The sequence below is a fragment of the Prionailurus bengalensis genome, chromosome D3 (genome assembly GCF_016509475.1).
Source record: "Prionailurus bengalensis isolate Pbe53 chromosome D3, Fcat_Pben_1.1_paternal_pri, whole genome shotgun sequence".
Taxonomy (NCBI): Eukaryota; Metazoa; Chordata; class Mammalia; order Carnivora; family Felidae; genus Prionailurus; species Prionailurus bengalensis.
In genome coordinates, this window is record NC_057356.1 from 68,829,820 (window position 1) to 68,842,418 (window position 12,599).

Genomic DNA, 12,599 nt, shown 5'->3' on the forward strand with positions numbered 1-12,599 from the left:
ACCATATGTTTAATGAAACAAAACTAATGTAAGACATTAAATATCATGAGTTAGACTATGGATCAAGAATGGCTATTCTAAAAGTTAGTATGACATGAAGCTTTTGCATGTTTAGTGCAATTTCAATACTATGTATGAGAAAACACTCCATGTATGTTTGAGTACTCCATAAAGTAGCAAGAAGTCTAATTTCAAACATTTTAAGGTCATTCTACAACCCTGAGTAAGATACTGTTGAAGCCAAGAACTTAACTAGGTGTATTATGCATGCTTTAGGTTAAACAAACTGATCTAATAGGCAAATAGGGTTGTGAATTAGGAGACAAAAATTTAAGGTTTAAAAGAAAGAAGAACGGAAATTCATGGCTCAAAGAGAAGATGAACTGAAATGAATGTGGACAAAGCATTAGATTCTCTTTAGTCTGTTCCCTCACTTGCAAAATGTAAATTACCTTCGTATTTCTCACAGTTGTCAGGAAGACTGAATAAAAACGCTTATACAGAAATACCTCGCTGAGGACCTGGCACAGAGCAAGTGCTCAATAAACGGAACCAGATAATAAACAACAAAGGAAAAAGAGCCAAAAGAGGGATATTTATGTCAGACCGAGGAACAGATACGCAACATTTTAAAAGACACGGACTTTAATTTTTGGCGACTGTTTGTCTAGTTTATAAAGTAACTGTGGTATCTTCTATCGGGGTTACATGTAAAACAAATCTTCTATTTTACGGTTTATCATGGAAGAGTTCTCAGTGTTTTATAGGAAAGGAAGATAAAACTGCTCTGATCCCACCAAGGCTACCTGGTAACCCTCACCATCATGGCCTTAGTCTTCATGCGGGCTGGGATTTGGAGGAAACCAGGCCATATGATAGCGGTTCTTCAATCTAGTAAATCATCTGGACCACTCAGGGAACCATTTAAAGTGACAGGTTCCCAAATTCATCACCAAACCACGGAGTCAGAATTTGAGGTGAGACCCAGAAATCTGCATTTGGAAACAGTGCTCTATGTGACTGTGTGCACTCCTGGAACCCTCAAGTTGATGGGAGGAGAGACAGACGTATTACGGAGCTGTAATCATTAAGACAGTATGGTAACTGGCACAAAAACGGACACACGGATCAATGCAACGGCAGATTTGTTCTTACATAACACCCATACAGACAGGCTTCTAACAGCCACAAGTTCTCTTGTGCTTCCTACAGTCTTGCCCTGAAAAACTGCTCTGAGGGATTCTACTGAGGGGATGACTCTCCTTGGCTAAGACTTTCCACTTGCAGACCGGTGACTTGAAAAGCTAGAACAACATCCTGCACGTGTGTGTGTTGGGGAGTGTGTGCGTGCATGTGCACTTGAGACCGTGTATTTCCTAAGACAGTCCTCACGCGGGGATTGAAGGGTCTTAAGAATCAGCTGCCAGCATTATCCAGAGGTCTCCTGAACCACTAATGATCTTGTGTTTATTGTTCCATGACAGACAAAAGTAACTTATGAGTAAGACTTGATGCTTGTCTTTCCCGGGCAGGAAATCAAGGAGCTTGAGCCTTGATCAAATCAAGGAGGGAGAGCCACTCTGACTTTTAAACTTTTGCAGAGATCATTCTGGGTTTAGGGAAATTTCGGTAGGAATGTAGCCAGTGTTCCTTTTTTCAGGATGGAAGTCCAGCCCAGACCTGTACCTTTTACACTTAGCGCTTCCTAGAATCCACCCAAAAGTGAAAAGGGATTGATAATATTCCAAAAAGAAGAGAGAACAAAGTACAAAAAAAAAAAAATTAAGTCAAGAAGTCAAACGCGGCCACTGGAACAATTAAAGTAGTTACAAGCTAGTAGCAGACTGACTCTCAGGAAAAGGCCAACTGTTGGCCGGTGGGACGGTGCTGGGCACAGGAGCTCAAATTTCCCTGTCCGAACGCAAGTGACTTATTCTCGGTGTTTGTCAGAACCTGAGAACGTGCATGCTCTACACATCCCGAGGAAGAGAAAAATCAGGCAGAAAGAAGCAGACACTGGCTCCGTATTTTTCACTTGAGCCCAGTAGCTCCATCGCGCTCTTCCCTTTCCAAGAAAGATTCAGAAATAGAATGAGGTCGCTTATCTGAATAGTTTCCTCTGCTTGAACGATAATGAAATCAGTGCAAGCCAGGAGGCAAGAAGAGATACTATTAAAAATTTAGGGAGGTCAATCTGCAGAGGCAGTATCCTGTTGATGGGTGCACTCAAGTGGAGGTCAGATCAGGGTTTTGAAGCTCTCAGAATACACAGTGTGGAATAATATTATAGGCTTAAAAAATGGAACTATTCCAACAAGGTGACCAGGACTTCTGCTTTGACCTTTGTTCTGCGATGGTGTTTTGGCACGAAAGTGGACCCTGCAAGAAGTCTATGGAGAGCTGTTCTCCAAAGCAGCATGTTAATCGGAAGCAGAATCTCAGACCACCACCCCGTGGTCAACAGACCCCCTTTTCTGCCTGCCTCCCTTCCATTCGGCAAATATGGAAGTGCCCTGATGTGCCAATAGAGTTTCAGACTCTTCAAATTAACAAAACGTGAAGGTCCCTGACCTTCTGGAGCTTCCATTTCCTGGGAGAAGAATAATAAATAAGCACACAGTATGTTAACATGATAAATAATGTGAAGCAAGAAAAAAAATACAGAATTGGGGGACAGGGAGTGTGAACATTGAAACCAGAGGTCAGGGTAGGCCTCAGGGAGTCAGGCATCAGGTGCTTGGGCGAGCGAATACACCAAGGGGGTATGCAGACATCGGGGACAGCAGTTGAAGCAGGCAAGAGAAACCAGTACAAAGGCCCTAAGAGTAGAGAGCTGCTGGTGTGCTGGGGGGAATTAGCCATTGCTGTGCTTTTCAAACTTGAACTAACATCAGACACCACCTTTGGGGCTTGTTAAAACGCAGACAGCTGGGTCCCAGCCCCGGAGCTTCGACTTCAGGAATTCTGGGGGCCCGAGAATGTGCATTTCTAACAAGTTCCTATGGGATGCGGATGCTGCTGGCACAAGGGCTATGCCTTGAAAACCAACATTCTAGGGGCGCCTGGGTGGTTCAGTTGGTGAAGCACTGAACTCGACTTTGGCTCAGGTCATGATCTTGTGGTTCATGGGATGGAGCCCTGAGTCGGGCTCTGTGCTGACAGCCCAGAGCCCGCTTGGGATTCTCTCTCTCCCTCTCTCTGCTCCTGCCCTGCTTGCATGCATGCTAAGTAGATAAGATAAACTTAAAAAAAAAAAAATGATCTAATGCTTATTTCAAAAACTGAGTTACTAAATCATAGTGGACTATTAAATTGATTTAATGGGTCTGCCTGGCAATTAAAAAAGAGGAAAGAAATAGGAAATATCAGTGCTCATCACATTTACTAAGGACAAATGAAATGTTTCTCTTTTATGAAAGTTTTGTTTCGGTTGTATAGAAATGTGTGTAAGATGCAGTCAAAAAAATTTGAAAGCCGCCAGTCTAATGACATTAGTGTGTCACTAAATAATACCAGCCACATTAATCTGGTCGTAGGAATTATGAGAAATCTTATGTTTTCAGTGGGACACAAAGCTGAACTTGCCTTGGGTGTTCGCTTTCACTCACCCATACATTTCCTCTGCCTGGATTTCTTTCTCATCTCAGCCCATGGAACCCTCACCACCCCTTTAAGACAGAAAAGATCAAGGCCAGGTTTCTCCTTAAAACCTTCCCAGCGACGTCCCCTTTTCCTGCTCTGACCTCCCTCAGAACTGAACTTCTATGCTGTTCATTTGACGTGCAGCACTGATTGCCCTGCTCTGTGCACGGTCTTTGCGAGCTGCGCCTTTCTCTCCTGAAACGGGACACGTAGTTTTGAGGACAGGGTTGGTGTCGTCTGCACCTGTATCTGCCCACCAATGCTCTGGCCATGTCGTGTTTAAAGTGGACTAGCTGCAGACGGAATAAACAGTCAAAACACATTTAAAAATTATAATGTGTTATTTGTATGCTGTATGTACTACAAATGAGGATGATGAAAATCTAGTAAAGGAACAGTGAATGAATAAATTCTGAGATGTAAATTTGGGGACAGAGGCACACAGGTGGTGGAAACAGCACAAAACGCAGGGGAACCAATCAGCTGGGAGAGCTTAGCGCTAAGGGCAGGCACAGCCCCCACCTTCCCATTCTGCACCCCAAAGCCTGGGCCGAGGGGTCCTCACTAAAGCAGGCCATGGAGACAACCCTCACTTTGCACTGGGTGAGAGTAAGTCCTTTTGATGTCTCGCTCTAATGCTGCGAAATGGGTAAGGAGAGCTGAAGGAGCAAAGGAGAAATCAGTATTTTGGCAGAGAGGAGAGCTAGAAGGAAATCAAGAGGCGGGGTGGAAAAGTTCATTTCTGCCGTGACTGGGCTGCCTGGGTGAACCGGGGTGGGCCGCTCGGGAAAGGGAAAGCCTGCCCTGGGACTTGAGGCATGAGGAGTGCATCCGAAGAAAGACACGCAGCTGGGAGGGGGCGTTAGGAAAGGAGGCAGGAGGCAGGAGCAGCAGGAGGCAGGCACAGACCGAGACAATGCCGACCTCGTGGAGGTGGGCCAGCAGCCTGGAGCCCAGGATCCATAGGCAAAAGGGACCCAGGGTCGAGAGCGAGGCTCTGCCGGGCCCCGCGTGCTGGCCACAGGAGAGTGGGCACAGGAGACTCCCCTGGCTACGGGGGGGCGGGTGGGTGGGATGGGAATGTGGAGGGAAAGGAGAGATTTGGGAAGTAACTAGAATTCACAGAACTGGTGGCACTTTTGAGTTAGAGAGGATGTCGGCTGGTCACATTTCCACGGGAAGAAATCCACAAGGACACAGGGGAGCGTGGTTGCAGACCTGCTGACGAGAGTTTCTATGGGACCTGGAGGCAGGCCACCAACAGCAGGTGGGCACGCCAGGGTGGCACTCAGGAATCAGCTCTGGGGACACAGAGCTGGCAGACACTTGGGGTGGGGATGGGGAGAGACTCCCGGTAGGAGAGAGGGGGAAGTTTTTAAGCAAGTCAGTATTAAGAAGCTATGAAAATATTCTTGAAATTTCAGTTAACTAGATTTCTCTTTACATGACTAACAACAGAATATTCTAAAAAGTGAATATAAAATAAAGGCTTTAAAAATAATTTAGTGTGCAACTGGCTACCCGCCTTTAATTCCTATGCTTTATCAAGTGAATGAGAGGAGACGTTTAGTTAATTGTCAGTGACTTGTATTATTCCGTAGCTTCCTCTTTATCCTAAAAGGGAAGCTATCTTCTGGTTAATTCCCGCTGAAAATCAGGGCCTAATTTTCAAACGCTAGATATGGTATCTTAGTTTTCAAATTACAGATTATTCACGGGATCAAAGAAAAGAGGGAACCTGGGGGACTTTAGGCAGTTGAATATGAGGTGGTGTGGTAGTGGTAGGAGAATCCGCACAGGCCTGGATGCGTTCTGACCCATTGTCATGACGCTCGCTCGGATCGCTCTTGGGAGTCCGAACAGACCCTGTTGCGGACGCAGACAGTGCGAACTTTGAGCTGTGGCTTCGAACTCAGCTCCTGGAGGACACACTAACTTTATTGATTTCCTTCCAACCCCTAAAGGAGAAATAAGCAACTTAGAATTTCAGAGCCTGTTCTTTAGGTCTCTGTTTATGCAGGAGAGTCTGAAAAAACTAATTACCTGGTATTGCCTTTCCCAGACTTCACGGAATACCAGTAAGAAGAGGATGTTTAGAATGACATTAATACTATTTACTCTGAACAGCCAAGTTGTTTAACTATATAGACAGATTTATCCAAAGAGTATATGTTCCCACACAGGATATTACACAAATATTTTAGAAGGCTATGTCAAATAACATTTGATTGAAAAATATTTTATTTGGTTGAAAGTCAATTACTATGCCATGGGCTTCCAGATCTTAATGTTTACTTGCCCAAAATTGGAAGAATAACTCCTCTACAAATTTGGCTTCAGTCCTATAATGCAAGGAAAACTTCAAAACCTTTTGGCTCATCTTCAGCTGACACTAGCTGATTATTTCTCAGGAGCAAGGAGCCTTGTGTTCCTCTTAACAACCCAAAGGGTCGTTGGAAAGAACTCCGAATTTTCTTGATGTTTAATTTATATTTTAGGAAAAGAACAAATCAATAACTGCACACTATCCCACACTTTCAGAAAGACCTTATTACAACAGCATTTCCAATTTAAAACAACCTCTTTTACATCAATCTTGCACACAAAGCTATTATTACGGGCCCAACAATTATTTTATCAGTATATAGTAGCAAACCAGCCAAAAGGCAATAATGTGCTGTCATGTGGTATAATACAAATATTATTCAACACACAGCTTGAATTTTCAATCAACTCTAGATACAGCAGTGTTCTATGAATTAAACTCTAGAGGTTTTAAGTGATTCGTTTTATTATAAACACTCAATCCAAAAAGATGATTAAAATAATTGAGATAAGGCTTGATTATAAAGATAAACAGCCTTTTTTTCTGGTAACATCTGTGGTAATAATGTGCTATCATTTAAACCAACTGAGGATGACTCACCATCTGTGAATAAATATAACTTTAGTTTCTTTTCTAGTACTGGGGATGGCTTGCTTTCTTGTCTTTTTTTTTTTTTTTTTTTTTCAAACTAAATCATCCCTCTTCCCTCATCTGTCCCTCTTGCAACCACAGAGCGAGATGGAAATCTGGAGTCAGGAGTACACTTTCTTGCTATGTTTCGGAAAAAAGCGAACCGGCATCTAAGGGATTTATCCACGATCTTGGTCTCCATAGGATCTTGCTCTAAATAAGAGTTAAATGGCTTGGGACCTCCTACAGACTAATTAATCTCTCTTTAACCATAATCCTGAAAAACGAAGAGTCATATTTTCAGTTATATGTTACTGTCTCAAATATAGAGAACACTTTCTTTCTGAACACAGTATAATGAATGCACAACATACTAACATTCAAACATATAGCCTGCATGCTGCAATTCATTTTGCTTTAAATTCAGTACTAGAGTGAACTAATTAGCTTTCAGTACCTGCTATGGTCCATGGAGGGGCTCTTGGGCCAGGGGCATTCGCCAAAGGAATTGAAAAATAAAGTCTGGGATTGGAATGGGTAGGAAAGAAATGGACTAAAGACACAATTAGTGAGCAATAATCTGAAAGAAAGGAGCTAAGGTTTATCGCAAGGGAGGGATATAAAAGAAGAAAAATATCTGGTATGATAGCAGAGTGAGGAAGTACTGGCTGTCCACAGAACAGAAAGGAGATGGGGAAAGACAGAACGAGTAGAAGGGTACATAAAGTTCTAAGAAGAAGGTTGCCTAGTGCTGAGGTCTTGTTTCCTGAATACCATTAATTTTTTTTAATTTTAATTTTTTTTAACATTTATTTATTATTGAGAGACAGAGAGACACAGAGCGTGAGCACGGGAGGGGTAGAGAGGGGGGGAGACACAGAATCTGAAGTAGGCTCCAGGCTCTGAGCTGTCAGCGCAGAGCCCGACGCAGGGTTCGAACTCACAAACTGTGAGATCATGACCTGAGCCGAAGTCGGTCGGTTAGCCAACTGAGCCGCCCAGGTGCCCCTCCCTGAATACCATTTATTAAAAATAAAAAAAAATAAAAAAAGAAAGGAACCAGAGCTCATTGGAGAAGTGGTTGATTCCAGGACTGGTGTAGGAAAAACATGAGATGAGTCTTGGGCATCTTGCACCCCAGAAAAGTAAAGGTGTGCTCAAAACAAGATAGGGGCATGTCAGAGGATGCAGGAACCAACCCGGAGGAGCTCCCACTGGCCAAAGCTAGAACAATTTGAGCAACAAAATAAGTAAGTGATAGTACTGAATTATACTCTATAACAAAATACAAAATTACCATTAGGTAAACACCACAGTAATAACTGTGCAGATAAGATCCACTGATGGACGATAAATTCAGTGGCAAAAGTTGTGAGGAGAAACAGGATATTAGCAAAGTCTCACTCCTAAGAGAGTCATCAGTTATAAAGGGAAAAACAGTGACTTTTTCCAGGAGAAATCTGGTAGACACCACATTAACCAAATGATCAAGGAGAACCATCATCAGTAGTGAGACATGGTAACATCAGGTACCTCCTGATTCTATGCACTGAGAAGGACACAACATCACTTCTATGCGTAGGTTGGTAGAATATGTGTTAATTTCAATGTAATCATGAGAAAAACCCAAACTGAGGGACATTCTGCAAAACAACTGAGCAGCACTACCCATACTGTCAAGGTCATGAAAGGTAAGGGAAGACTGAGGAACGCTTACAGACTGGAGGAGAGTAAGGAAACATGACAGCAAAATGCAAAGTGGGATCTGGATAGGACTGGGGAGCAGCATAAAGACACTAGGAGAAAAAAAATAGTAATATTCACATAAGGTCTATAATTCAGGTAATAGTTAACTCATGTTAATTTTGTGGTTTTTTTTTTTAATTAAAAATTTTTTTCAAATGTTATTTTTGAGAGAGAGAGAGAGAGAGAGAGACAGAGGACGAGTGGGGGAGGGGCAGAGAGAGAGGGAGACGCAGAATCTGAAGCAGGCTCCAGGCTCTGAGCTGTCAGCACAGAACCCAGTTCAGGGCTTCAACCCACGGAACATGGGATGACGACCTGAGCCAAAGTCAGACACTTAACCGACTGAACCATCTAGCACTCCAATTTTCTGGTTTTGATATCGTACTTGAGTTATATGTGTTGTTAACATTAGGGGAACCTGGATGAAGGGCTTATATGAACTATACCTACTGTTTTTGCAACTTTTCTGGTAAGTCTAAAATTATTTTAAAAGAAAATGTAAAACAAAAACAGCAAAGCAGCACTGATTCAACAATATTCTGCCCATGCCATCCAAAACTGCTTTCTTCCCAATGCTGTGTATTCTCCTCCTCTTCTGTATTTTCCCTCCCATTTACTGCTACCTAGAATAGCAAACATTTTACTTATTTATCTGGTTGTCCATTTCCCCCACCAAAAAATAAAATCTATGAAGGCAGCCATTTTTATCTGTTTTGTCCAAGGCTGTATCTTCCTGCAGTCTAGTACGGTGCCTGACACATACACGGAGAAAGAGTTAAATGAATTAAAGTTGTGAAGAGGAAGGTAGAATAAAAATACGAAAAGCAGGTCTGGAGATAAAAAATGTTACTCCTGAACCTTTGAATTCCAACGAGTCCCTGTTTCCTCTTTAGAGCATGTAAAGTGGGAATTTCACTCATCTCTCATCAGATTTATTGGGTAGCTCCTATGTATAAGGCACTGAAGCACGCATCAAGGGGACACAGATGAGCAAGACGCGACTCCTCAAGGAAGCTGGAGTTGAGTGGGAAAGAGAAAACATTTGAACAACTACGTACCGGGTGGAAGAGACCAGGAGTCTCAGCAAATGCTGCGGGCATTTAGAGGACGGAAGCATATGTAGGAGGAGAAGTAAAAGGAAAGGTTTCACAGCAGTTCACAAACTCAGCAAGGCCTTAAAATGCTTAGGAGGGAAGCAAAGGGCTGAGGGGCCGGTGCACTGGGAAGAGAGAACTGCGTCAGCAAATCTGAACGTGCAGGAAGGAAGACGCAGAAGGCACAGAGATCGTTCTGGTGGCTGGATCACTGCTCAGGGAAAGGGGAGTATGGAGAACAGCGGCTGGGGGCTAGATGTGCGCGGTGTCGGGTTCCCGTCCCAGGACTCCAGACTTTATCTGGCAGCGGCAGGGTGCTCACCTCTAAGTCATTTTCAAGAGGAGGAGGATGTTACTAGGGCACCGCTCTACAGAAACTCTTCACGGAATTTTGGAAGATAGAAGTCCAGACCGTTAACTGCAAATCTTTGGGATCATCCTTTGTAACTTGAAAACATTTTTTTTTAAGTTTATTTATTTATTTTGCGAGAGCAAGCAAGAGTGTGAGTAGGGGAGGGGCAAAGGAGGATAGACAGAGAGAGAGAGAGAGAGAGAGAGAGAGAATCCCAAGCAGGCTCCACGATGTCAGTGCAGAGCCCAACGCGGGGCTCCAACTCCTGAACCGTGAGATCAGGACCGGAACCCAAATCAAGAGTTGGATGCTTAACTGACTGAGCCACCCAGGCGCCCCTGTAACTTTTTATAATAGAAATCCTTTCAGCCATTTTTCTTATGTTATGGATTGAGTGCCCCTGCCATCCGGTACTCCCCTTATGCTTACCATCCAGACTTAGTTGTGAGTACTTCGCGATTTCCTGGAGCCACGTCTGGACCGCTGAACAACTTAAGTTGTCAGCAAACATTTTCTTACGTTGAACTAACACCTGTCTCGGTTCAGTTTCTACCGGCTGTCCTAGGGCCGACAGTGAACTGCTCAGCTCCTCTTCTACAGAATAATCCCGAAAGCAGTTGAAACCCGAAAGCATACGCACGCGTGCGTGCCCTTTTCCTGAAGTCTTCTCTTCTCCAGGTTACACATCCTCTATTCCTCACCTTAGGCGGTTTACAGGTTCCCTACTGTAACTTCACCTGCGTCTGCACCCCGCCTGGGTTACTAATGTGATACTCGGTCACATTGCTCCCATACCCCACAGTGCTCTTGGGAGCCCCTATTTCATGGCTGTGAAGTATCACTACATCCTCAGTCCCTGCATGGAATCTTGCCTCCTTACTCCCCCCTCCTTTTTAAAAAATGTTTATTTATTTTGGGGAGAGAGAGAGACTCAGCGCTAGCGGGAGAGGGGTAGAAAGAGAGGGAGACACAGAATCGGAAGCAGGCTCCAGGCTCGGAGCTGTCGGCACAGAGCCCGATGTGGGGTTCGAACTCGTGAACCACAAGATCGTGACCTGAGCTGAAGTCGGACGCTTTCCTGACTGAGCCACCCAGGCGCCCTCCTTACTTCTTCTTTAACTGAAACTCAGCTCTCTCCCCTTGGGACTCCGATTCCCCTGGAGCCTTTGGAAGTTAGAGGCTGCTCATTCTTTCACATTCCAGACTTCAGGGTCTGGAGGTGGGGCTGGTGCCCTCTTTGTTTTCATTACTGTCTCCTGGCTATTATTCCTCTACCCTTAAGCAGAAGGGTCTGCCCATAGGAGGCTGGTACCAGCTTCTTGTCGTCTGTGCACTGCCACCTACTGCCATTGACTGACCGAGGCATCTGGCTCACAGTCCTTCTCTCCACCCACGGCTCATCGCCCTGAGGGACTAGGAAGCTTATGCGAATGACCAGCCCATCCCTGGCTTCCAGTTCACTAACTGGCTCAACCGCACTGACTTCCATTCGCAGGCACAGCACTTCAGTCCCTCACTCATGGCCAGAGCCAGACCACGCTGTCACCAAGACGTGCTCCACTTCTGCCGTCTTCATTTAGCCCCATTTCCTTAGCCCCATTTCCACTACTTCCACTGTACCCCCTCTTTGATCCCATTCAAATCCCCCTCCAGATACTTCTGTGACCCTTTCCCTCCAGCCTCCTGACGGCTCCTCTTCTCTACTGACTTAGCTGAGACACCAAGGTCCACCATGTCCTGTAGGTAGCCACTCCCATCTTCATGGGTTTTCGTACCGGTTCACGTGGTGTAGTTCAGGTAAACTGGAAACAGCACGTGCGCACGCACACACACGCGCACACACACACACACACGCGCGCGCGCACCCTCGAAAAACAACAAACCTCCGAAGTCTTACTCTATGTGAGAATAGAAACGATATGAATTCCTTACATTTAAAGAACTGTCAGGAAGAGAGTCAAGTCAAAGCTGGAGGGACCGGTGACCTGTAACCAGTTTCTATGTTATTGCCACATGGTGGTGCCATTTTAGCTGATAAACAGAAACCTCGCTGCTGTTTACTTTCGGTGGAACTTGTGCAAGTGGTTAGGATGACTAATGTGCTATTATTTTACAAAGTCTGTTGTTATAACTGAAAATATTTTCATATCCTACAACAACCTCTCTCGAGCATTCAGAAGCAGTGGTTCTGTGATAGTGTTAAAAACACAGCCCCCCAAACAGTAACTCTGGAACAGAAGCTGGTTGTGATAAAACACTATGATGAAGGCGGCCAAACATCTACTATGATGCCGTGTTGTTAATTTAGGAACGGGCGCTCTAGAAAAATGAGGCAATGAGGCAAACCCTGAAAAGCAGCATTAAAGCTAAGATGTGTTACAATGCTGTACGTTCACAAAATACTCCCTTTATATCTTTTTTTTTTTTTTTAAGGAGAAAATTAGTCTTAGGGTATGAGTTTCACATCATGAGATCACTTTGGAAACACGCGGAACACGCAAACGTTAAGTGCCCTCGTAAGATACCCTATTTCCCCTACCTCTTCCAAGAGACGCTTCTCTTTCCAGAGCTATGTGCAGGCAGGCAGTGAATGGCGTGGGGATTCTGAGCGTGGACTTTGGAGCCACACTGCGTGAGTATGAACCTCCCAGTTCCACAGTGTTCTGGCTGTGTGGTTTTGGGTAAGTTGTGTAACCTCTCTGTGCCTCAGTTTCTCCATCTGAAAAGTTCGGGCGAAACACTACCCAACTCCAGGGGTTCTGAGGATCGAAGCAGTTAACGGCACGTGACACTCAGAACGCCACAGGGC

At 44.5% G+C, this 12,599-nt stretch overlaps 1 protein-coding gene across 4 annotated transcripts in view; it reads right to left on the reverse strand.

Annotated features, from left to right (window-relative positions):
- The window catches only part of DYM (dymeclin), a 359,762-nt gene that overhangs the window by 39,178 nt on the left and 307,985 nt on the right, over positions 1 to 12,599 (reverse strand). The window lies entirely within an intron of this gene.